General features: G+C 41.2%; 1 protein-coding gene across 7 annotated transcripts in view; it reads right to left on the reverse strand.

Moving 5' to 3' along the window:
- The window catches only part of PCDH11X (protocadherin 11 X-linked), a 1093295-nt gene that overhangs the window by 2852 nt on the left and 1062610 nt on the right, over positions 1-27833 (reverse strand). The gene's annotated exons all lie outside the window — the stretch shown is intronic.

The following is a 27833-nucleotide window of genomic DNA, read 5'->3' on the forward strand; positions in this document are numbered from 1 at the left end:
CATTTGACCCTTTAAAAAAAGGGCAAAGTAAAATGAATCTGGGCACATAGTCTACTGGGATTCAAAGATGTGCTTGAGAGTTTTAAGAATGAAAGACACTGTAAAAGCTATCATAAAGGAAATTGATTTCTCCATGCCTTCTATATTTGAAACCTTGACGAATCAGAGGGTAATAGGAGGAAAAACTGTAGCCCTCTATAAAGTATGAGGTGTTGAATCACGATAACTTGTGTAAATGTAGCAGGTTTCATGCACTTGAAAAAGGATTATAGACATTTTAATTTGTTCAAAGATATGTTACTTAAACTACATGACATTTTTTTACAGTACATAAAATGTAACATACTGTGCCTGAAATAATGCTGGTCAGTTACGTTGAAAGGCTGTTAACTTTGCTATATAAAGAAACTTTTAATGATGCATTTAGTTAGATCTACCAGTGCATTATATTCAAGTGTTTTCAGAATGTATGTATTTTTTTGTGAGAAGACTGTTTGAGTAATCAGCCCAAAACAGCTGAAAGGCTTTTAAAGAAAGATACTTTGTGTTGGCTACATATCACTAAACAAGCAGGCCCTTACCAAAAAGGATAATTTTTAAAACCTTTTTTAACCTCTGAGCCTTTACCAAAAGAACTTTTAGAAATGGATTCTACCATATTATATATTTAAAAATAAATTATGCAATAACTAACCTCTAAAACTAAAGCAGTGCAAGGTTCTGAGAGAGATTTTTTTATTATTATTTTTTTTAGGTTTATATCAAATAGACACTGCAGTGCTGATTTTGGATATTTTTAGAAAGTCTGAGTATGGCTAAAATGTACAATATCTACCTTCATGCAATGGCTGTACATCTATGCTTAGAGATGTACTGTAATATGTATATACTGTTGGACATACAGAATATAATTATTTTTGTTAGACTACTACTGCCAAGTAGGAAATTGTCTACTATAAAATATCTTGGCTAGCATTATGAAAATACCAAACTCTGGATTACTCCACATAAAATACATTGAAAAAGTGTGTGTTTGGTAATGAAATATCTGGTTGTTCAAAACAGCAAGTTTGTTCTGATAAACTGGGCAGTTCAGCATCTCTCTCGTCAGTCTCTCTCAATATTTTTTTAAATTTAATCCTGACAATGATTTGGCACTCCTGAAATACACATCCAGTTATGCTGGGTAAAGGGCCAGATGGATAGTACTAGGCATAAATGTAGGAGTCAGTGAAGTGTTAAAGGCCAGGTGCGCGCGCGCGCGCACACGCACACACACACAGAAGTTATTACCGATGGACTATTCCAGTCTTTCCAGCATCTCACAGTAACTTTTAGTAGACACATCTGCTAAGATACATGTAGTCAAGTTTGCTTTAAGTTCTTATATAATGGGATTGCGTGTACTACTCATTTACATGCGTGTAAAATTGGGGTAAGTCACATATATGTCATTGACTTCAATGAGTTACTCTGGTTTTACACCAATGTGAATACAAGTAGAATTTGACCATTTTCAAGCATTAGTGAAACCTTTGGTATTTCCTGCACCTATGCTTAGTCCCTCATTTTAAATTAAAATGGACATGTGCCTATGTACATATGAATTTTTGGCTGTAAACAAAAAATGATATAGTCCTTAAACTGTACTAATATCTCAACATCTGGAAGGGAATAAGCATAGCAGTACATGGCAGACAGCAATGATTTCCAATGAAGATACTAGATGAGGCAATGGTGGACTATAGGCCAATTTCGGAAATGAGACATTTTGGCAGATCAGTTAGAGCGATGTTTTGCCAGATTAACACTGGGTTCTGAACACACTTTAAATCAGGGATCTCAAACTCAAATCACCACGAGGGCCACATGAGGACTAGTACATTGGCCCGAGGGCCACACCACTGACATCTTTTCATATAAAGATACAAAAGCCCCCCTCCTTGGCCCTGCCCCCACTCCACCCCTTCCATGAGGCCCCGCCCTTTCCCCACCCCCATTACAACCCCTTCCCCAAAGTCCCCGCCCCAACTCCGCCCCCTCCCTGCCCCTGTCCCACCTCTTCTCCACCTCCTCCCCTGACCGTGGGGCTCCCCGCTCCTCCCCCCTTCCTCCTGAAAAGCACTAAGCACCACCAAACAGCTGTTTGGCGGCGGGAAACACCTGGAGGTAGGCAGAGGAGCGGGGATGTGGTGCACTGGAAGCGGGGGGGCGGCAGGGGAGGGGAGCTTGGCAGCTGCAGGAAATAACTCCGGGAGAGGCGGGGAGCTTATGGGCCACAGCAAATAACACCGCAGGCCACCAGTTCGAGACCCCTGCTTTAAATGTTTGCAGAGAGACATTCTCTTAACTGACAAATATATTTCTCTGATTTTCAGCTTAGGCAGAAATTTAACAAAAGAATCCTGACAAAATTTAAGCATAGGTCATAAGTCATAAATACTATACAGTTATTTCTTATACTGCAAACTGTGCAGCTCTGATCTTGTGTGCAGGAGTGAGGCCCTAGATCAGTGGTGGGCAACCAGCGGCCCGTGGGCTGCACAGGTAATCCACTGGCAGGCCGCAAAACAGTTTGTTTACATTGACTGGCCGCCACTTCCTGCAGCCCCCAGTGGCCGGGAACAGTGAACCGCAGGCACTGGGAGCTGCGGGAAGTCAATATAAACAAACTGTCTTGCAGCCCGCCAGCAGATTACCCTGATGAGCCGCGTGCAGCCCGCGGGCCGCATATTGCCCACCTAGATGGTAAACTCTTTGGGTGTGTCTACACTGCACACTAAGCCTTGGTCTGTGGGACCCAAGGTTGTGGACTCTGTGTTTCCAAGACTGTGCTTGAGTAGGGTGACCAGCTGTCCTGTCTTTAAAGGGACAGTCTCGTATTTAAGCCCTCCTGCTGGTTTCCCGACTTTTTCTTAAAAATGGGTAAATTGTCCCCTATTTTCTGTCTCCTCCCCCATCAGTAATGGTGGGGATTCCTGCTCACCAGCTGCTCAGGGTGGGTGTGTCAGGGTGGTGGCGGGATGAAGATGCAGCAGCTCCCCCTGCATGCTAGCTCTTGGCCAGCAGGGCCCTGCCCTACCCCACTCTGTCCCTGTTCCAGCTGGCGATGGCTAGATCAGCATCTCGGGAAAGCCCAAGACCCGCTGGCCAAGAGGAGCCAAGCCCTGCATGTGCCAAAGCCCTGCACAGTGCTGGGATGGGGAAGCCTTTCCACCCCTCAGCTAAGCTCTGGAGTGGCGGGAAGGAATTTCCAGCCTGTTCACGCTCCGAACCTGCAGGCTCCACAGCAGCACCCCAGGCAGAGGCTTAGCACGGTCTTCAACACCCATCCCCAACTCCGCCCCCCTCCCCCAGGTCCTGCCCCAGGGAGCTGAAGTCCCTGAAGTCACCCTATGCTTGAGCATCCACACTGCATTGTAAACCTGGCTTTACAAATGCTGGACCTGGGTCTCAAAGTCATCCTGGGTCTCATAGTATTAGAATCCATAATGCACTACAGAGACTTTCTGACTTGGGTCTGAAGTTTGAGCTGTGCCCGCACTTCAAAATGGCAGGGCTTGGATGTGAGTCACAGCTGGACTCAGGTTCTGACCTTCCCCGCACACCAGGGTCCTAGGACCTGGGTCCTTAGTGCTTGTTAATCCAAGTCAGACTGAATTGTGAATGGAAAAGCTTAGTTTGCGGTATAAACATACCCTCAGTGGCCAGGACCTCACCTATCTATATGTTCGCATAAAGGCTAGCACAGTGGGCCCTTGAGTGTGGTAGTGCCTAGAGACCATAATCATTATAACATATGTATAATGTACAACTTTTACAAATTGTACTGAGGGATAACACCATCTCAGCTAACCATCTTTTCTGGGGAGTTGTGGGAGCAAAAGAAGAAATAAAATACATTTAATAAACTTAAGCAAACCCACAAAATCTTCTCTGCAGGATGTCTGACTTTAGAGTAAATGTCCCTCACAGTGTAGTACACTCTTTGTTAAATAAATGTATATACTATGCTCATTTTAAAAACACAAATTGCTTATAAGGATCCTTAACTAACTGTCTTGCTTCAAAAGAACCAAAGATCTGAAAGATAAAAGATAATTTAAAAAAAACAATCTAAATTGGCTGTGTATAGGAGGTACCATCAGTGTAGCTCTGAGACAATCATCCTCAGGAGACTGGGTATGTTGCAGGAAATCAAAATAATTCAGGATGTCACAATGAATATATTGTGAGACAGGCAAGGTCCCCAATATCTACATGTAGAGGGATCTTGGAAAACCTCAGCAACTGATCTTCAGCAATAAAATGTGCTAGCAAGGATAATTGGGATGCAAAACAGTCTGTGTTTGGTAAGGAGCAAAAAAAAAAAAAAAGACAGCAGTATGAAATATTATGTTTTTAGCCCAATGAAATAAGAACCATTGTTGGAACATAATTCATCAGCTCTTGGCTGAACCTAAAATGAAATATAGTGAGTGTTCTGCATGAATATTCACCAGGCACCATCTTTTTTGTACCTGCTTTTTCCAAGCAGTATTATGTATCTTTTTTCTTTCTGAGACTAATTCATTCTTCTTTTTCCTTCTATTTTGTCATTCTCTTTTCTTTGCCATTTTGGGCCTCCCTGAATAGCAATTTGGCACTGGTGCTTCATTGATGTCTAAACTAGGATTTAGTCATAGAGTATTATTTTTTTTATGATTCCCTATTAATAGGAAAGAGGAGCTCACACAGGTGAAATATTATACTAAGAGTACCAGCTGAAGCATAAATATTGCACCTGATTTCTGAGTATTCTGATTGTGGATCATTGTTACTGATCTAGAACAGAAAAAAGATCATTGTCTTTATGCAGTTATGTTCCCACTCACCGTAAGATTTAGCTCTCTCATCTCAGAAGGGGGTTGCTGGTTGAAGTGAGAGGAATAAAGAGGCTGCACAGCTAAGGTAAGTGTGAAGTTCAAAGTTTAGGAGGCCGGTTGCCAGAGGCAGCATGACTGACCATGGTGCTTTCTGGATTCACTCCCTTGGCTTCCCTCTAGTGGCTGTGGCATTCTTGTGCATGTATATAGCTGTGACAGGTAGAGCTGGGCAAACATTTTTGTCAAACTTTTTTTCTTCAGAACTGCCAGCGAACTAAAAATCCATTATTCACAAAGCTCGATTGGTAAGCAGCACTGACAAGTCACTGTTGGATTAAGGGTGAGACGGAATTTTCCTGAACTCCTTTTATTGATTGATAGGTGAGAGCTCGAAACACTGGTTCTCATTCTGTCCCTTGCCTCATTAGTATTTTTGTGAGAAATCATGGGTACATCACCTCACCAATCTCACTGGCACCTAGTTCTGCCTCCACCAGATGAACTGAAGAAGGCCCTTGATGCTTCCTGCCTTGTAGCTTTTGAAGATCATATTTTCAATAGCCACGTGTTGCTTTCTACTTGCTACGGCAATGCAGAATCTCTAGAGTTCCCTCTCATATGCCAGAAGGAGTTGGGTTATTTTCCCTGAAACCAGGAAGAGGAGGATATATTCTCAATATCTGCGTATAATAATAAACAATATTGGAAAAAGTAGACCTAGATTGGGTTCTGATATTTTTGTCCTTATGGATCCCCACTCTAGAGCACTCATCTACCCTCACCAACTCTTGCATCTTTCCCATTGATAGTGTGAGTTGTGTTTTAAAGAAAGAGAGCATTTTCAGTTCACAGAATGGACTGTACTCATTCACAAAAATACACTTACTATTTTTATTTGAACCTTAGATTGCTTTTGGCAACTAACTGGGGGATCATGTTTATTTTATTTGTCTGCCCCACAATGAAGAACACTTTTAAAGGACTACTCTGCCACGTGAATTCCTGTCTTCTCAGAGCAGTCAAGTCTAACTGGAAGCACAATAGCTAAAAAGCTTCCTTCATTGTTCCACAGCCTTTGTCATTTGTAGGGCAAAGCAGTTTTCAATAAAGATATGCAAAAGCCAAGTTTCAAACACCAGTATTTCCAGTAGCCAGTCTTCAGTTCAAAAACTGATCATTTAACCTTATTTGCTTTTCTAAATATGTGCAGATAGGCTTTTTACCAAAGAAAGAGCAGGGCGGTACATACAGTACATGTAAATGTTGTTTGACTACTTTTCCCCCCAAGCATTAATTGCTCAGGTTGAAACAAAGAATCACAGAAAGGTAATCTTTTCCTCTCAATACATAAAGGAACCCAAGAACCCAAAATTCACACAAACAGGCATAGACACATGAAATCTGTATGTTTGCAACAAAACTGTATATTTCAGCGCCGCTATTTCAAAGCAGCATTCTCTATATTCCACTGTGAAGAACACTTTTCTGAGAGCGTTTTAAAAAGCCAGGGTTATCAACTGCTAATTCTCATTAGGTTTGGCTTTGATGTAGAACTCCTGTTTCTCACTGTTGAGGTTTGTACACGGTTTATGAATGACTATCAGTTCTGTGACACTTGATGCTGAAAAAGATGATCATATGGGTAAGAATCAGTCAAGACATCTGGTTCCTGTTACCATTGTGCCACAGACTTTCCATGTGCCCTTGAGCGAATTACTTGGGGTCAGATTTTCAAACATGCTCAGCTTCTAAGCTTGATGCCTGAGTTTTCAAAAAAGCTGAGCACCCAATGTGCTAAATTCTTCTGAAAATGCCCATGCCTCCGTTTCCCCATCTGTATTACATGGGCAAGAATGCTTATCTAGTTCACAGGCACGTGAGGCTTTATTCATTAATGTTTGCTGCGCATGTGGATATCTGTAGATAGAAATGTATAGACATACAGTACATTTAAAGGTAGATTAGGTATCAGTGCTGGCTTTGTGCCTGCTTTGGTGCATACAGAGGACTGCCTTTAAAAAGGAAAATTAGGAAACAAGTTAAACACATAACTTAAAATATTTAGGCAGCCTAAGTTATCTAGTTGAAGTCTTAACAAAAAGCCAGTCCTGAATATGACATGTTCTGGATGTGAACCGTCCAACATTACATTTAGCACACTCTTGTTTCATTACAAAGCAAGCAACAATTAGCACATAATTAAGCAAATTGCCCATAATTATGCCATCGCTGAGCTATTTTTCATATTTTCACAACACAACCCATACACGAATACATAGCTTGTGGTGCCAATGCTATTCTGTCAGTAGCAAGAAGTGCCTCTCATTTACTGAAGCATTTCCTATTAAAAAAGCTCCAGTAGCATTTTTAATGCTATCTGCTCAGCAGGAACTCACCAGAGTGATGCTGATGAGACCCTTAAACTGCTCGTGTTGGCCAACAGCTAATAAGAAATGGATCTCTCTTTTTTTGTGCAGGAGGTGGTACTCAATCTAAGATGGAATGCAGCCCTAATATAGGGAAATTATGGTCCAGAATTACCCTGGTGACCAAAACTAGCCACTTGGGTAACATATTTTAAGAAACCTTAGCTATGTAAGAGACCAGAAGTGACAGTAAAAATTGAGGGGGGAAAAAAGAAAGTTGAAATGGTCTGTTAGTATAAGCTGGGTTGCTTTAATGAGGTCAGCAGCAAGACGCTTTAATGTAGAAATCCTAAATGATTGCTGTTATAATATACTCTACCTTTTTGCTTTAATAATAAAATACCTTTGGGAGCAGATTGCTATGAATATTTAAGTTTCAATAAATTGAAGAAAAATAAGAGAGAGAGTGATTATTCCAGGCTTTGAAACCCTTTATTCAAAGACCCACTAAAGCACTAGGCAGCTTTCTTTAATTCTTCAGTCTGATATACAGGTCCCGTTCTCTACTGGGCCAAGACAGAAATCGTACATTAATAATGGGAGACCCTCCATCTGTTCTGTTTGGGTTCAATCTGAACGTGCATTGAAGAATTTAGATACTTATCTGAGCTATCAGAACTTTCTGAGCCTGCAGCCTTAGGGTGGAGATTTTTCAAGAACAGGCTTCCTGCCACCTCTGATTTCAGTCCAGCATGAAATGAATTGTTTCCTGACAGGGGAGCAAAGCCCACAGGTAAGTGGGGAACATGGAGACCTGGGAGATGGGTCGGAAACAAGAGAGAGCATGAGCTATAATGGCAGAGAAAAAGGAGGGTCAGGGCAAAACTGGGAGGCAAGATCAATCCAGTATCTTAGATGCCTACATACAAATGCGAGAAGTATGGGTAATAAGCAGGAAGAACTGGAAGTGCTAATAAATAAATACAACTATGACATTGTTGGCATCACTGAAACTTGGTGGGATAATACGCATGATTGGAATGTTGGTATGGATGGGTACAGCTTGTTCAGGAAGGATAGACAGGGGGAAAAGGAAGAGGAGGTGTTATATATATAAAAAAAACACCACTTGGACTGAGGTGGAGATGGACATAGGAGACGGAAGTGTTGAGAGTCTCTGGGTTAGGCTAAAAGGGGTAAAAACAAGGGTGATGTCATGCTAGGAGTCTACTACAGGCCACCTAACCAGGTGGAAGAGGTGGATGAGGCTTTTTTTAAACAACTAACAAAATCAGCCAAAGCCCAAGATTTGGTGGTCATGGGGGACCTCAACTATCCAGCTATATGTTGGGAAAATAACACAGCAGGGCACAGATTATCCAATAAGTTCTTGGACTGCATTGCAGACAACTTTTTATTTCAGAAGTTGAAAAAGCTACTGGGGGGAAGCTGTTCTAGACCTGATTTTAACAAATAGGGAGGAACTCGTTGAGAATTTGAAATTAGAAGGCAGCTTGGGTGAAAGTGATCATGAAATCATAGAGTTTGCAATTCTAAGGAAGGGTAGAAGGGAGTATAGCAAAATAGACAATGGATTTCAGGAAGGCGGATTTTGGTAACCTCAGAGAGCTGATAGGTAAGGTCCCATGGGAATCAAGACTGAGGGGAAAAACAACTGAGGAGAGTTGGCAGTTTTTCAAAGGGACACTATTAAGGGCCCAAAAGCAAGCTATTCCGCTGGGTAGGGAAGATAGAAAATGTGGCAAAAGACCACGTTGGCTTAACCAGGAGATCTTGCATGATTTAAAAAATAAAAAGGAGTCATATAAAGAATGGAAACTAGGACAGATTACAAAGGATGAATATAGGCAAACAACACAGGAATGCAGGGGCAAGATTAGAAAGGCAAAGGCACAAAATTAGCTCAAACTAGCTACAGAAATAAAGGGAAACAAGAAGACTTTTTTTCAATACATTAGAAGCAAGAGGAAAACCAAGGACAGGGTAGGCCCACTGCTCAGTGAGGAGGGAGAAACAGTAACAGGAAACTTGGAAATGGCAAAGATGCTTAATGACTTCTTTGTTTCGGTCTTCACCGAGAAGTCTGAAGGAATGCCTAACATAGTGAATGTTAATGGGAAGGGGGTAGGTTTAGAAGAAATAAAAAAAAAATAACAAGTTAAAAATCACTTAGAAAAGTTAGATGCCTGCAAGTCACCAGGGCCTGAAGAAATGTATCCTAGAATACTCAAGGAGCTAATAGAGGAGGTATCTGAGCCTCTAGCTATTATCTTTGGCAAATCATGGGAGACTGGAGAGATTCCAGAAGACTGGAAAAGGGCAAATATAGTGCCCATCTATAAAATGGGAAATAAAAACAACCCAGGAAACTACAGACCAGTTAGTTTAACTTCTGTGACAGGGAAGATAATGGAGCAAGTAATTAAGGAAATCATCTGCAAACACTTGGAAGGTGGTAAACTGATAGGGAATAGCCAGCATGGATTTGTAAAGAACAAATCGTGTCAAACCAATCTGACAGCTTTCTTTGATAAGATAAAGAGTCTTGTGGATAAGGGAGAAGTGGTGGATGTGGTATACCTAGACTTTAGTAAGGCATTTGATACGGTCTCGCATGATATTCTTATTGATAAACTAGGCAAATACAATTTAGATGGGGCTACTATAAGGTGGGTGCATAACTGGCTGGATAACCATACTCAGAGAGTAGTTATTAATGGTTCCCAATCCTGCTGGAAAGGTATAACAAGTGGGGTTCTGCAGGGGTCTGTTTTGGGACCGGCTCTGTTCAATATCTTCATCAGCGACTTAGATATTGACATAAAAAGTCCGCTTATTAAGTTTGCAGATGATACCAAACTGGGAGGGATTGCAACTGCTTTGGAGGATAGGGTCATAACTCAAAATGATCTGGACAAATTGGAGAAATGGTCTGAGGTAAACAGGATGAAGTTTAACAAAGACAAACGCAGTGCTCCACTTAGGAAGGAAAAATCAGTTTGACACATACAAAATGGGAAGAGACAGTCTAGGAAGGAGTATGGCAGAAAGGGATCTAGGAGTTATAGTGGACCGCAAGCTAAATATGAGTCAACAGTGTGATGCTGTTGCAAAAAAAGCAAACGTGATTCTGGGATGCATTGACAGGTGTGTTGTGAGCAAGACATGAGAAGTCATTCTTCCGCTCTACTCTGCGCTGGTCAGGCCTCAACTGGAATATTGTGTCCAGTTCTGGGCACCGTATTTCAAGAAAGGTGTGGAGAAATTGGAGAGGGTCCAGAGAAGAGCAACAAGAATGATTAAAGGTCTTGAGAACATGACCTATGAAGGAAGGCTGAAAGAATTGGGTTTGTTTAGTTTGGAAAAGAGAAGACTGAGAGGGGACATGATAGCAGTTTTCAGGTACCGAAAAGGGTATCATAAAGAGTAGGGAGAAAACTTGTTCACCTTAGCCTCTAAGGATAGAACAAGAAGCAATGGGCTTAAACTGCAGCAAGGGAGGTTTAGGTTGGACATTAGGAAAAAGTTCCTAATTGTCAGGGTGGTTAAACACTGGAATAAATTGCCTAGGGAGGTTGTGGAATCTCCATCTCTGGAGATATTTAAGAGTAAGTTAGATAAATGTCTATCAGGGATGATTTAGACAGTATTTGGTCCTGCCATGAGGGCAGGGGACTGGACTCGATGTCCTCTCGAGGTCCCTTCCAGTCCTAGAATCTATGAATCTATGAATGTTACGTCCTGATCAGAAACTGAAAAATCCTTCCCAACATTTTGATACCTTGGACAAATAGTTTAATTCAACATCATATCTCAAAATGAGCAGAACTGGGGTGAGGCACTTAATCCAAATTGAATTGTTCAATTCTATAAACAGAATCTGCCGTTACATTTTGGGAGAGTTTCTTTGGATATAGCTCTACAACTCCCACTCAAGTAAATGGGAATTCTTTAGTTCAACTCCCGACAAATATCAGAAAATGTAAAGGTAGATCATTGGCAGGGTTGCTGGAGGGTGACAGCTCCACCTCGCTTCCATTTTCTACCAATGCATTCCTATTCTGAAATTTAAGTAGAGGCTATGTCTTCACTGGAAAAAATAAAAAAGGTGTAGTTTTACACTGAGATAGCTAACTTGATTAGGCATCTCAATGTAAAAACCTAGTGAAGACAAAGCCTGGGTAGTTTTACCTTGATGTAGTAGCTCAACACAAATTCAGGTGGCAGTTATAGAAATCACCATGACTAGCTACACTGAGGTTAAAAACTCCTTGTGTCCATTAGGGTTTTACGCTGAGACAGCTATTTTGATGGCTAAAACCCCACACTTTTTGCAATGAAGACAAAGCCAGAAATAAGACAAGGACAGACTTGCTGGGCCCCAGATTACGATGCTATTAGGTAACAGTGAGCATGCAAGAATATAATCCAACTCTTGAACCTGAGTTTTTCAGGGGTGCGGCGTACCCACAATTTTAACTTCAGTGTGACTTATGAGTCCTCAGCAACTGTGAGAAGCAGGCTTTCAATGTCTACTTAATGAACCACACAAGCTAGAAAATACTGCTATGCACACTGCTACAGTAATTCACAAACATATTGAAAACAACCAGTAGGCCCTCAGGCCAGGCTAAACAAACATAATCAAATGGGGCAGCACAGGCCATTTATTAGATTGATCAGGATGTTTTTTCAACATGCCAAGCATCCTGGGCCAGTGTGCCCTTATCAAAGAGCCAATCCAGGGTCTGGTAACTGTGCAATTTTCAGCCTTCCTTTGCTGTGACTGGCCAGCCCAATACATGGTAACCTGAAAAGCTTCAAAATCATGACTCAGACTCCCAAAATCATGATATTATTGGCACAAAACAGGAGTATTTATACAAAGATTATACCAGTCCTTTTGGTTGGTCTTTTGATTTTCAAACTCTCACTGCCCCCCCCCCCCACCAAAGTGTGTATGATTATTACAGTGTTGCCTAAATTTATACAGCAAGGTGATGTTGGTCTCTGCTAAAGGAGTTCTTGCTGGAAGACCCAACTGAGATCAAATTACAAATGATACAATTATCATTGCTGTCTACAGGGACTAAGCTTCCAACTTCTTCCCAGACCCAAAAATTCTAATGAATTAATTTTGTGTCCCCACAGCCTGACATCTGTCCTGGCCCCTCAGTGCACCTGGTCTCCTCCTGCAGCTCCAGGGTTTCTTCACCCCACCCTCACACTTTTTGCCTGGATGGAGAGAGGAGTGACATAAGAATGTCCCTTTAGCTAGTCAATGTGTACAGGTAATATAGGACTGTCCATTTAAGAGTACAGTCACATTTCATATATTATTTATAAATGAAAACATAATATGCAAAATGTCAGTAGATTATAAACATGTTACAGACACAAGTAGCATGTGGTACTAGATGTTTAGCAGCACATCATTAGAAGGGATTATAGCTAGTTATAAGCACTAGTTATAAGCACCCTGTTGGCCTCTGGACTCTATAAGAAACAACTGATTAAACAGCTATTAGTCATTTACTACCTCTTTATAAATGGAGCCTTAATATAAAGTACGACCAAGATTAAAATTGGATTTTATACTAGGCAATAATTTAAATTTTACACTGCTCACATCTGTTTTATGGGTTTCAGGGCCAGATTTGTAATCATAATTAAGCACCTAAAATGCAGACAGGAGTTTGGAAGTCAGGGCCCAGATTTTAAAAAGTATTTAGGTGTTGCAATGCCTAACTGATTTAGGACCCTAGATCTCATTTTCAAAAATGTCTTAGGCACTTAAGCCCAGATCCTCAAAGGTATTTAGGTATTTATATGGGAGTTAGAAACCTAAACACCTTTGAGGCTCTGGGCCTTAGGCACCAAAGTTCCATTGACTTTCAGTCAGAGGTGAAAGTAAGCTGGTCTGGTCCGGTACGGCATACCAGCAAGAGCCAGTACACCATGCCAGACTACACCGGCTTCTGTTGCCGGGATAAAAAGGGGTCTGAGCCCTTTAAATCCTGCCTGCAGCTCCGGCGGCAGGGCTGGAGCTGAGATTTAAAGGGCTCGGAGCTCCCTGCTGCTGCAGAGAGCCCAGAGCCTTTTAAATCCCGCCTGCAGCTTCGGCGGCCGGGCTGGGGCCGGGATTTAAAGGGCTCGGAGCTCCCCACAGCTGCGGGGAGTCAGAGCTCTTTAAATCTTAGCCCCAGCCCGGCAAGGCCCAGGGCTCCCTGCAGCTGCGGGAGCCCTGAGCACTTTAAATTCCAGCTGGAGCTGCAGTGGGGATTTAAAGGGCCTGGTGCTCTGTGGCGGCTGGAGCCCCGGGCCCTTTAATTTGCCCCTGAGCCCTGGGGGTTCCCAGCTGCCTCTGCAGCTGGGAGCCCCAGGTTGATTTAGCAGCCCTGGGGCTCTCAGCCACAGCCAGTGCCCCAGGGCCTTTAAATCTCGAGAGGCCCGCCTCTTCCGGATGAGGCCACGCCCCCCTCAGGACTCCGGCAATACCGGTAAGTCCTGTAAGTTACTTTCACCTCTGCTTTCAATGACACTTAGGTGCCTAAATCCAAAATTTAGATCCTCAAAACCCCTCCTTAATGCTTAGAGGAATAAAGTTTTGCTGGTAAAGTCCCCTAGGTGCCTAAATTTCTGCCAGTGGGCGTACACAATGACTTAGTGGTTCTCAAACGATGGAGTGGGCCTCCCAAGGGAGGCATGGGACTGTGTCAAGGGAGGCAAGAGCTGTGTGCCTCTCTCTCTCTCTTTTTTTTTTCCCCCACTGTCAGCCCTGGGTGGCTGGAGCTTGTGCAGAACAGCCATGCACACCCGTGAGGCAGCGACGGGGGATACAGGGGACAGCTGGAGCCCTGCTGCTCCGGGCTGGCAGAGGGAGTGAGGGGTGGCACTGAGGGAGCTTGCGGCAGCTAAAGCCACCCCAAAATTTGCTATAGCCCTCCGTAGCCACCCCTCCCAGCACAAAAGTCAAATGGGCTGAACCGAGCCAGGGCTGGAGCCATGCACACCCAAGCCCGCTCCCCAGTGCAGGGGCAGCCGTGCTGTGCTGCAGGGTGCAGTGCATCCCCAGGCAGCCACTTGTGTAGCTGCAGCCCCATCGTCAGGAACATCTCCAGGTGGGGAGCTGGGTAGGGGACAACCAAGGGGTTGGGAAGGGGAGTTCGGTGTTACTTTTCCACTGCTCCCATATTGTTTTAGTAAATGATGGGGAGGTGCAATCATTTTCTCATTGCTCAGAGAGGCTCACTATGATAAAGTTTTACAATAAAGATACCCTTAAAGTAAACATCTCAATACAGAGATGAATTCACTGAAATACAATGCATCTCTTCTACTTACAACATTGTATGTTTTTTCTTGGAATTCTTGTTCAAGTGAAAGACAACAAAAGTGATTAGCCAGGTATACAAAAGATGTTTTACTTCCAGACTAATAACTTTGGACTGAATGATACTGCAGCATCTGCAGTCTTAAACTTTCCTGCTTGAGCTCATTCAGCCTCTAGATTCATATTTAAATTAGTGACTGGGTTTTATTTTGTTGTAAATTATTCCAAATTTTAAATGACACTTTGCTAAAGGGCCCTATTGCTAAACTTTAAATTACTTAGATATTTAGTATGTGAAGTTATGATTAACCCTTCAATGTTAATATAAATATGTAAAGTGTAATGAATAGCCTAGAATTTAAAGTATATTGATTAGAATAAATGGCAATATAAGTGCTTCATAAGAATTAAGGTATAAATAACATGTTTTATTTAATATTTAATTAGCCAGCTCACTTTTGTACTGCTCCTTGTTAATTATTGATAAAGGGTTCATTTATTTAAGATGTACTATAAATTTAAATCAAAATCACTTAGGATATAAGGTGAAGCTACAGTGAGATAGATGGTTCATGCTCTAGTAATAACCGCTGAACTAACCAAAGAGAAAAGAGTGAAATTTACAGTTTCCTTCATGTCTAAGAAGACAATGGTGACTGTGGCCTGAATTTTATAAAGTCAGCTCTTGTAATGAAGCAGAGTTTTTGGCAATAAACCAAACATCTGGGTATAAACATGCAGCAGGGCAAAGGGTTTCAGCTGCCACTTTTCAGCCAGCCCATGGAAAAATATCACTTTTACTTTGTTTTGTCCAGGGCACTTGTGACACTGCAGATGATTTACTGTGCCTTTTGGTCTATACAACTTTACTCTGTATCTTTCAAGATTTAACTCTTGTTTACAGTAAGATCAATGTGAGGCTGTAGCAGCTTAAATAATTATCAACAGAGATTGACTGCCTCATCAATTGATGCCCCTAAAGTTTAGGCTAAGAATTCTGCCCCAATAGCATTAATGTGACAACACGGACGATCACAACTGTAAGTTTCAATTTCATATGCAATTACATGGGTTTAGCTAGCCATCTAAGGAGGTGCTTGCTTAAGTGCCCATATATTCTTGGGCTTGATTCACTTTAAGGCAGTGTTTCCCAAGTGTGGAGTGCAGAAAACTAGCTTTGGGTCACGGAAGGAGTTTTCAGTTGTTCTCTAGAGTCTCAGCTTTCATGTTCTATAAGTCAGTCAGTCTCTAGCTGGTATGGTTGCACAGAAAATCTTCGAAATGTGAAGCGAATGCAATCAATGTATAGGTATCTGCCTGTGTTTGGAGAGACCCCAATACAATAGCTATCACAGTAATTTCAGTGGGTGCTAACTCACCTGATGATACTTTAAATGTCAGTTTTGTTTGCTATTTCACTGCTCATAAACACATGTCAGAAAGGAGAGGAAATATCATACAACTCCATCAATTTTCTCCCTGAAGTGTGGGGTAGAGAACATGTATGAATAGAGACATGTAGGGCTCTAACACTACATTGTGGGTGGATTTCAGGAGAAAAAAGTTGTGCTTAATGTCAATTTCCTGAAGTGAGGCTTTGTTTTCAAACATTTGGGAAACACTACTCTAAGGTCAGCCTAGCTTCCACTGCCATGAACTTTAGTAATGGAACTGCTGCCCAGAGCAAGCCCACTTTGATATCTGGGAGGAGGGGATGGCAGTGCAAGTCCTCTGCAAGCACCAGTCTGTACTGGCTGGCTCAGATTTGGTCAGCAGTATCCCAAACTGGAACTGGCCAGAAATGTGGCCCACTGATTTAAAAAAAATTCTCCCCTAGAAAGACACACAAGGCAAGAATCTGTTTTTTTCTGAGACTAATCCCACTGGGACAGTGGTTCCCACTGGGGTGCAATTAACATGTAAACCACGATATTTACATGACTACCGTGATCCTTATGAATAGATTCCTGCTTGGAAAAGGAAACCTGCTTGAAAATATCAAAGGAGTATCATTCAGATTGACAAAAAAGAGCTTGGAAGAGAAATAACTGCATGACTATTTTCATTAGCAAAAACACAGTTTGATATGTTCTCTGCAACAGAAAAGGTGGTGCCAGAAAATTGACAGAAAACTGCTTAAACCCTGGACATTTTGTAAAAGTATCCATATTCACTTTTACCATCACTAATTATTCAAGTACCGTACCTCATTAGGAAAGCATATAAGAATCAATTACCACCAATTAAACAGATGTGTATTCACTTAAGTTCAATTATTTATTTAATCAAGACCTAGTACAACATGGTATGTACTTTCATTACATACTTTCTTTAGGAGAATCTTTTGTCTTCTGGGGATTTTTGGTCAATATTATTATTTTAGATGAACTTGCGATAAGGTAAAAGCAGAATGAAGAGAGAAAAGAAAAGAAATCTTGAATACTATGAGTAAAAACCACTTTTAGATTCCTTTACTAAACATCATTTTAATTCAGATACATTCTTGCATCCTATTAAATGTAGTTTATCATCACTTATATACAATTATTTTTCAACTATTTGGAAAATGTGCTTTACAGATGAAATCTGGTTACTGCTGTTCTGAAAACATGGCAGTTTTTCCCTGGAAAAACTGAGAAAGAGGTGAAAAAATGTAAAATGCATGGGATTTTTGTTTTACCGGTAAGGATATCCTTTACTGTGCAAGAAGTCTGTTTGCTTCAGAAAATGTAAATGAATAATCCCCAGTGCAGCTTTTTTGTATCTTCTGCATATAAACCTGGGTTAAGTATGTAAAATAAATTCTTGATCCCTTTAAAAGTACCAAAACTGCTATGTAGCTGCAGGATTTTACTAGAAATTACTGAATTCTCCACATGAGGTGAAAGAAGTTGGTATACAGAGAGCTCAAATCCTTAAATCTTTATAGCCTCTCTTGCCTAGGCAATATTGAATGTTACATATAAGATGTCCCTGTAAATGTGTCTGCTACTGACATCTTAACTGGTTGCAGGCTGAATAATTTTGTTCTCCTCCAAATGTGCTGTGCATGTGTGAACACAACTATGCACCCACCCTTTGTCTATCATTTATTGAGTTTAAAAAGGAAAGAAGAAGTGTGAGGGTGAGAGAGCTCAGATCTCCCAATTCTGGAAAGAATAAGGCGAATCTAATTAAACATCTTTCAGTAGGTAATTTCTAAGTGCTGTTAATGGCAGTGCGATGCACTCCATATGTTTTATGAAAATAGGTTTATGAGTGTGAATATGATGTAATTGGAATATGCTTTATGCAAAAGGTCTTTTGTAAGGTAACATAACAAAGGTTATAACCTACTGAATATATTCCTCCTCTTTGTATGCATGTATCATTCTTGTTTCTGAAGCTAGAAATATGAAGTATAGCTCTGAGGTCCTATTGTAATTATGCAAAGTGTGAGCCATTAATGGTGGTTTAGAATCTTGACGGCTCCCACTGACTCGGACAATTGGTTGTAAATGGTTTATTTACCAGCAAGACTTCCCATGTATATGTGGGCCAACCCAGGAAGAATGGAGACTAGGGATCTTACAGTGACATGTGACCATGTCACATGATACTGGAATCCATCTTAATAATTTGAGGAGGGGGGGAACAAGCATAGACAAAAGACTCCACCTTGTGCCAAAGCTATAAAAGGGGGTGTAGCAGGACAAAAGGGGCTGCCACTCATGAGAAAACCCCTTCTTCCCACCTGGAATTTCTGCTGGAACTAACAAGGACTGTACCAGAGGAAAGGATTGGACCCAGACTAGGAAGGAGTCTAGTCTGTGAAACAAGCTTATTGGAACATCTCTGAGAGTGAGCTATTACCTGTAATCAGTTTCTTAATGTATTAGGCTTAGACTTGCGTGTTTTTGCTTTATTTTGCTTGGCAACTTACTTTGTTCTGTCTGTTATTACTTGAAACCACTTAAATCCTACTTTTTATACTTAATAAAATCACTTTCATTTATTAATAAACCCAGGGTAAGTGATTAATACCTGGGGCAGCAAACAGTTGTGCATCTCTCTCTATCAGTGATATAGAGGGCAAACAATTTATGAATTTACCTTGTATAAGCTTTATACAGAGTAAAACGGATTTATTTGAGGTTCAGGCTCCCAGAAAGGCTGAAAGGGTGTTGGGAAAGCCCCTGTTAACTGAGAAGCCCCTGGCTGAGTGGATCTCAGTTAACTGCAGAGAGGCATGGCTCAACCTCTGGGTCTGTGCTGGAGCTGACTGGAGTGTCTAACTCAGCAAGACAGAAGTAGAGGGGCATCTGTTCTGGCAGGAGGGTTGTTCTCAGTGGGATCTCAGCTCAACGGGTGACAATCTCGAGGGGAGTCTCTGTTACCAAATCCGTCACGGGCAGTCCTGGAAAATGAGGGCTGCTATAATCCATAGACTAGGTACAGCACAAGCAGGAACAATGCAGACTGCACTAAGCCTGGACTGCAAGAACAACCTCTAAGATCTCAATGCTCACCATACCATTCAACCTTCAAACTCTCCACTGATGATCACTGAAATGAGGCCACAGGATGGCTAGAAACTGATTTTGAGATATGTAAGGTTTTCTTTTCTTTGTAACTAAGCAAAGGAGGAACCTTCCTCACTGGGCTTCATAAAGTATCCTGATGAGGAATGTATTGCAAAGCATTTCCTCTCTTTTTTAAAAATCTCTTTAAGATTGTTACTGTTGAATGGAAGAATTTCATACAGACTGCCATAAAAAGAAAAAAATCCTACAGCCTCTGGAGGAAGGTTGTGCTAAGTGTAAGGTCTTTCTGGAGGCTAAATTCAGGGTCTCCAATCCTCCTCTTTTACAGTGTACTACAAGGGGCTATGGGACCTTGCTCAGTAATAAGGATTGTGATCTACAGAGATATTATAAACAGTAGTCAGTAAAGGTGAGCTGACCTCTTGATTACCTGGCCCATAGCTCAGTGCACAATCTCCTATTCTCTGGTGTATATATATAGTGAGTCCCCTTCTCTCAGAACATTGCCCAGACTTGGCAGTGCAACAGAAACATTCTGAGTCATCTGAAATACAGGGTCATGCACAATTCAGTACAGCAGAGAGCTATGTTGTTCAGTGTCAACAAGACCCAACTGAGTCACACAGTTTTATAATGTGGACATCTGTCAAATTGAAAATAGACTGAGACCACTAATTTGTTTTACAAACTGGTAGGTCACTACCCAGATAGTAATTGCCATGGATAAGTTTGGCCTCAGTACTCGTATCAGCTCTGCATAGCAGACCCTTGCATCTGTATGGAGTCTTGTTGACCTAAGTGGGGTCTGCCAAGGCAGATTGCAGGATTGGGAACTTTGTTTTTAATTACTTGGGCATCATTCCAAATGGTGAATTCGATGTAGGCACTTGTTAGTCATTGCCACCCCCTTGAGCTATCTATGGTCCTGCTAATATGTTTAAAGAAAGGGAAACAATTACATTTGTTTTAAAATCTCACATGCAATCAACTGACAAATGGTATGTATGCAACTTGAAGGCATACATTTAGAAGAAGAGAGGCCCACTTCTGCTGTAAAATGTGCTCATACTGTTTCTGCTGACTTTACTGACAGTTGCATAGGTACATCCAAGTGCAAAACTTGGCACTAAACATTATTTAAACCTGTCTTCTTTAAAAAAAGAATATAAAAACACAGAGTCGAATGTGTATTAATATTGTATTACATTACATTTTAATTGAATTATCTCTTTAAAAAAACCTTAATTAGCTTTAACTACACTGTTGCAATGCATTTCGGCATCTACCCAGGGCTCAGATATTTTCATTAAGACCTAATATTCAAGACAAAAAAATGAATGTCTGCTGCCAAAAAAGCTAGTGTACATTCTGCCTTTGAGTTCTCAGCCAGGGCTGGGAGAGAATGCATTGAAATTATAGTTTCATTTGGATGCATACTGTCGTCCAGAAAGCAGTCTGAAATCAGATGCTGCTGTAACTGCAAATGCTGGGACAGCTATAATAATATTCTAAAAACCTTCATATGGATGTTATACTGCTATTATAATTAAATTTGTATTTTCTTTATTAATCATAAGATCTAGGAAAATAATCAGTTTTATTCATGTATTTAGTTTGATTTTTTTAAAGAGCCAATTCCAATGGCTCGTAACAGTTTTACAATATTTAAATATAACAACCAAGGGTAAAATCAATTAAATATATATATTAACTACCGATACAAGCTACCTATAGTAAATTTCTTTCCCATAAAAATAAATTAAATCTTCCTAGAATAATCCGTTACACATAACTTAACTCACACCATCTCTAAATTCCTGATTTAAAAAATAAGTATTTTTCAGCATTCCCTAAAGATGAACAAATATGGACTCCACCATAATAAGGGCATGAGTGGAGCACCTTAAACTAAACTGTGATGGGGCATCTGCCCCACACTGGGCTCTAAGGCAGTGTTTCCCAAACTTGGGATGCCGCTTGTGTAGGGAAGGTCCCTGGAGGGCTGGACCAGTTTGTTTACCTGCCCCGTCCGCAGGTTCCGCCAATGGCGGCTCCCACTCCCAGTTGGCCTGGCGCAGCGGACCGCAGCCAGTGGACTGCAGTTGCCATCGAGGGAGTGGGTGGACAGAGATTTCAGGTTCCCTGGAATGGGGGTACACAGGGTGTAGCACAGCCAGAGTGCAGTGTCACTGAAGAGGATGCTGTAGTCCTGAGAGGGGCACGGGTCCTGGAACAAAAGTGATGGGGAGGCAACATCAGAGGAGGGTGCCCTGAGCAGAGCTAATTCCCATGATAGCTGGCAGGAGGCACCAGAGTGGTGAGACCTGCCCTGTCACAGTACCCAGAAATCAATACAGAGCACTCAGATAATGTGTTCTTTGCACACAGCACCTCTTAATATTTGGGAAGTTGCATTCTGTATTAACTTTAGCTTGCAAAGTGAAACACGGAAAACCACATATAAATGTATGTGTATGCACATGTTTGAGACAGTGTGACATCACTGAACTGTAGCTACTTCTTCTAGGATGTTATGTGGTCGGTCTTTATAAGCAGAAAAACACCCTATAGAGGACAATTCTGGGTAGCAATGAAGAAAACCACATCTGACCAAAGGCACAGGAGGTAGAGCAATTACATATAATTAACACTGGTCCAGGACATGCATTTAGACACACTATTATTATGAAAAGTGCCATGAGCCTTTCAATTACTGGAAGTGGCATAGTGCTACCAATAGATTGTAAAGACACCACCTCCAGCAGCACAATTCTTGTCAGTGCTATGCCTTGGATATCTAAGTATTCTCAACTTGCTGAATGGCTAGAACATACCAGTTGGCTCATATCCCTTTCAGCTGAGCAAGAACCAATGCCAGTGTTACGGTGAAAAACACGCATAAACCAAATGCAGAAGTCAACGTGAAACAGAGGTGTGGATGTACAATTAAATTCACCAATTTTTCTTCCGTGTTTTATTTAAATCTTAAAAGTATCTTGAAAGCACTTGGAATTTGGGTGGGTATCACCTGGATATTACCTTTCATTGGCACATTATAAACATGCACATCCAAATATTTTGGTTATAGCATGTACATAGAGCTGGTTAACATTTTTTCACAGAACAGTTTTCTGTAGGAAAATTCAGTTTTAATCAAAATCTGAATGTTTTCTGGGCAGGTGTTGCTTTCAATTAATATTTTGGCAGAGAAACTCTATTTAATTATATATAAATGTTTGATTTTTTGCCTTTGTTATTATACAAATTATATTTATTATACTGAATATTGTCTATATCATATTTAACATTTGTTTTGACATTATCAAAAGGAAACATTTTGCCTTATCAAAATGACATTATTCAGCATTATTAAAACAAACTGTTTCAATGTTTGTTTGTTTTTTAATGTCTGGTTCACAAGAAATTTTGAAATTTCCATTTTTTGTTCTGATTCAGAAGGAAAACCAATTTCAGAATGTCAGAATTTCCTGCAGGACAGACATTCCTTTTTCTGATCAGCTCCACACAAACAATATTACTGAGATTGAAATCCTAAGAAACCTACTGAGCATTTTAAAATCACACTGTAGAAAAAGTCTTCATTTCAACCAAATACCTGCTACCAGGGGCGGCTCTACCTTTTTGGCCGCCCCAAGCAGTCATGCGCGGGAGGCACCCCGGAGCCGTGGACCTCCTGCGGGCATGACTGCAGAGGGACCGCTGGTCCCGCGTGGCTCGGCTGGACCTCCCGCGGCTGCGGACGGTTCGCGGGTCCGGCGGCTCCGCTTGAGCTGCCGCAGTCATGCCTGCGGGAGGTCCAGCCGCGCCGCGGGACGAGCGCCCCCTCCGCAGTCATGCCTGCGGCAGCTCCAGTCGTCCCGGGGCTCCGGTGGACCTCCCGCAGGCATGACTGCGGCAGGTCCGCCTGCCCAGCCTGCCGCCCCTCCCCCCCCCCGGCTGCAGGGGATGGGCCGCTCCTCGGCTCGCAGCGGCAGGATGAGCTGGGGCCCCAGCCTTTTGCCGCCCCCTAGATTTTGCCGCCCTAGGCACCAGCTTGTTTTGCTGGTGCCTAGAGCCACCCCTGCCTGCTACATTATGATCATCAGTCATTACTAAGAAATATTATTGGCACACCATACCTCCTAAAAAAATTGCTATGGATTAAAATGAGCACATAGCAGAAGAAACAAGAGCTAACTTAATCTATCACATTTTCATATTCTTTGTGACTCCCCATCATTATCATAGAAGTACAAACCCTAAATTGCAGCTTAAACCTTGAAAATCCAATAAAAAAGATCATAATTAGCCTAATATGTGGGGGTCAGCAGATCAAATTTATTAATGAAAAAGCACAATTTAATTTTCCTGAACTGGTTGGTGGAGTTTCAATTCTGTTGTGCTTATTAGTCTGCTTAATCATGTTGCACAACCTTGGCTGGAAAGACAGAGTGCAGAACAAGACCTTGGCATACACTGTCTCACAGCAGGACAAAGCACCTCCCCTCCCACAGCCTTTCCCCCCCCCCCTCCCAGTGTGAGACTTTCCTCCATATGGCTGACACAGGGATGGGTTTGTCACTTGGAAAACCCTTTGAACCATGGAATTCTTGATCACTAGACAAAGGTTTGTAACCAGTTCTCAACACTAGTGTTCTGCCACTACCACTTTGTCAAATTGCCAAAGCACACCCTCAGCTGCATTTTAAATCTGCTCTTCCTTTCATTAAAGGAAGAAAACCATGGAATTCAGAGAAAGGGCAGTGTTTGATTAACAACTTTCTTATCAGTGCATAAATGAAATTTGAAAGGTAATAATTACATTTGTCATTACTTAGACTTAAGTCTCTTATGTTTTCTATTTCCTCTGTTTCTGGGCAGCTGGAGCAATGACTCATTAATAATAATAAAGTCATTTAACCCTGCAGGCACATTACAAGGAGAAAGATGTCATTTGTTATCAACGCAAATAGAACACTCATTGGATGGTACAAAAAGACCATATTCATTGCAGAGGATAAAAAGGACATTTTGCACTCATTCTTAACATGACATCCCAATCTGCTTCTTAATTATCAATAAACATAAGGGGACAGCAAACAGTGTATGAGGGACTACTAATGGTGTATTGTCCTGCAGTGACATTTCCATAATCACTTTAAATCTACCCTATACATATGTACTAGTTAAAGCTTTCTGCTGATGACATTGTACCCCCCAGTAAGAAATAAATTATGCTTTGCAGTTGTAGTGCATTACAGCCCTCTTTAATGAGTGTGTGAATATGATACCTAACTGAGTTATATGGTCTCTTTATGTAAGTGATACAAGTTGGCATTCTATTGCACTTGTGATTGATTACAGTCTGACAAAAATAATTTGATACACTTGCAGAAATCTGGGAATTAAATAGAACACAAGTACACTTATTACATCAGTATAAGTAGCCAATCATAGTCACCTAAAGTTATGAGCTTCTTACGGTTTTTGTAAAAACAAAATAATAGTAACAGTAATGCTACCCTATTAATTGTTCCCAACAGTAAATTATGTCTATTTCACTTTTATAAAGCTACTTTTAACATGTGTAGGAGTTCAATTTTTCACCACATAGAATCAGTCAAGAAAAATGAGCTCCAAACAGTTATATATACATAAAGCCAACTTTAAAGATATTATCTGATGTACACAAGAGCTTCTATTCATTGAGATGCAATTTTTTAAAAATAAGTATATAAAGAGAACACTAACCTACAGACAATATTTTGCAATAGCATTGGATACGATGATAAAATCATATATTAACACAGGTTGCTACTAATTCAGTATCTCCTGATAATATTTTTTAAAAAGTATGGTCTTGGACCAAGGAACTCCTGAATGCGTATCCTGACTCTGACATTGATTCTTCCTGTAGCCTTGGGCAAGTCACTTCATCTCTATTCCTCAATTTCCCAATCTGTGGAAAATAGAGGTAACGTATGTCTCCCTAGGACTGTTCAGTCAATATTTGCAAAGTGCTTTGAATATATGAAGAGATATATAACTACTTAGCAGTTTTATCATTATCACGTGGCTCAGAAAAAATCAACTCAATGTATCTGATGTGTATTAAAAGCAGGGAGTGCCTACAAACACAGGATGGCAACAAAGCCAATTGTGAAGAGATATTTTTTTAATACTGTTCTGATTCTCATTACATTAATTCTGTGAGAAATACCTAGATTCAGCTACTTTAAGTACCTAATTGAGTATTTCAGAATTTACTGGACAATTATTTTGAAGAATTACCAAGATATCTTTCTGTTCATGAAGTAAAATGTCTAAAGAAGGAAGAAGGGACAAGACACTCTATCTTCCCCCCTAAAGGAAATATTTATTTTCAGATTTATCCACAAGGAATTCAGCTCTGAGAAAAATCTAGTGAATGTCACGCTATGATATTACAACATGAAAAAATGAGACTGAGATTTCATGTGAATGAAAATCACTGTAATTGGAGCTTCATCTAAATCAGGCTAGAACTTTAAAATTCTTCTTTGTCTAACCATCCTGCATATGAAAAGGACCCTAGTACAAACCTAACAACATGAAGTCTAAATTACTCCTTGGTACAAACAACCCCTTCCAAATCCATTCATATTTTCTGGAGTTACAATCATACATTAGTGTAAAACTTTATGAAATGTATGGTAAATATATTTCAGTGTATGTCACAGACTTGCATATCAAGAATAAGAGAGTCAAATCCATAGCTTATGTTTTCATTATTAAGATAGTGGCACCACAGAAAAAACTAAATGTGAAATGAAATGTCTTGTGAGCCATCAATTTAGTGTTTGAAAAAAAGAGGTCTAGTCAAACTGACAAATGGAAATAATAGGAGTGCTACAATTTTCACATCAATTTGAGGTAAAATGTTTTGAATTACAGTCATTTTTATCGTATTTGATAAAGAAAATTATCTTAAATGGGTGATAATTTAAAACAGCATAATCCAGATTTCATTGTGCATCAATCAGACATAACCGTGATGTAGTGTGTGTCTGAATGATTTGTAGTAACATACAGTATTTTTGAACAATAGTTCAGTGCTACATTCAGAATATGCATTTGAAAGAAGGAACAGAATGGCCAATTGGAGCTTACTTCTGTCTGTTACAGCTCCATTTTGTTTCTTAAAGCTGTCCCCTTACTCCATTTTGTTCTTGTTCTCCTCTGTGGCCGCCCCTCCCTGACTGTTAAGTTGTTTACCAGGGCCTCTGCCCTTCTCAAAGGGAGGGCCCCTTAAGTTGTTTAACAAGAGCCATTGCCCTTCTCAAAGGGATGGCCACTTGTGCTAAGTGGGACCACTGCCCTGTTCAAAGGGTTAGTCCTGTTATCACCTTGTTAAAACCTGGGCTTGGTGTAGGGTAGGCAATGTCCAGAGCTGCAAAACCTATTGTGTTTTTAAGTTCCTGGGCATGAGTCATAGATCTCATGTGCTTTTGAGTCACCTATTGCAAAGGACATGCCCAGACATGCCTGTGGCTGCCTGCAGTTTTTCCCTGCCTGCTCTCCTCCCTGTGAGAAGGGGAACCAATCAGAGTGACTGGCGGGAAGCTGCCTAGGTTTGCCTTTATAAACAGACATTTTCTGAACAGACTTTAGAAAGGTTCCTGCATTGCTGCCTGGTCTGATCAGCCAGGGGGTTCGGGGGGAGGTCCTTTCTCTGCTCTCATTTTATTTTTGAGCATACCCCTGTTTTTTGAAAACCCCCCCCCTGAAGAATGAATTGCTGCCAGAGAGATCTCCTGATTATCTAGACTGTACCAAGCCTTCTGATGTTCTTGCTGCTTCTGCCTCTGCTGCTGCCTTGGGGGCTGGTAAGAATCCCTCTGTGAAACTTTCTATACTTTTGTTTTATTATTTTAGCTGCTGGCTCTGTCTCCCCAGCACACAGACTCAAGCTAAACCTTGGTCTGTGTTTTAAAACCTCTCTCTTAAACTCCGTGGCACTCTGCCACTAAAAGTAAGTTTGTGCTGCTGCTAAGCTCTGCTCCTGTGGGCTTTGCCTTGGACTCACTGTTTCCAGCTGTATCCACTGCTGCAGCCACCTCCCTTGGCTTCCTTGGGGGCTGCCTTGGGAGCTGTATTCTGGGCACATACCACTCTGCCCTCTGTAACTTCCCCATAGCATAAGGTGCACCATAGGTTTTTGTTTCTTTAGTTTAATAAGTCATAGTTTGTTAAGATTATAAAGCTTGTAAGTCTCACCTGCCTTGCTATAGTTCATTATTTTGTTGCTCCATATAGCTGCTTGTTGTAGTTTGCTTAGAATTGTGATATTTGTTGTTTTGCCTAGTCACTGGTTAAGATAGATGTAAAAAGTCATTGCCTGATTGTATTCTGTACCTGTTTTGTTACTTTGTAGAAGCTGCTTGTCATTTTATGTAAGTTTAATTAAGTTAGAGGATAGATAAGATTCTTGCTGCTCCAATCTCCCCCTCTGAACTTCCCAAACCCCCTGCTGCTTTTTTCCCCTGTGTCTGCATCACCCTCTGAACTTCCCAAATTCCCCACCCCCCCTGCTCCATTGTCCTTACCTCGCAGGGCTTCAGAGTCTCTCGCTGCTTGCAGCTGCACCTCTCATCAGTTGCCACTATCATTCCCCCCCCCTCCTGTTTCTTGACCCAGCCTTTGGGTACACTCTTGCTATCACAGCCTCACAAATTAAGTCTACACT

Source organism: Mauremys reevesii, linkage group 9 (assembly GCF_016161935.1).
Source record: "Mauremys reevesii isolate NIE-2019 linkage group 9, ASM1616193v1, whole genome shotgun sequence".
NCBI lineage: Eukaryota > Metazoa > Chordata > Testudines > Geoemydidae > Mauremys > Mauremys reevesii.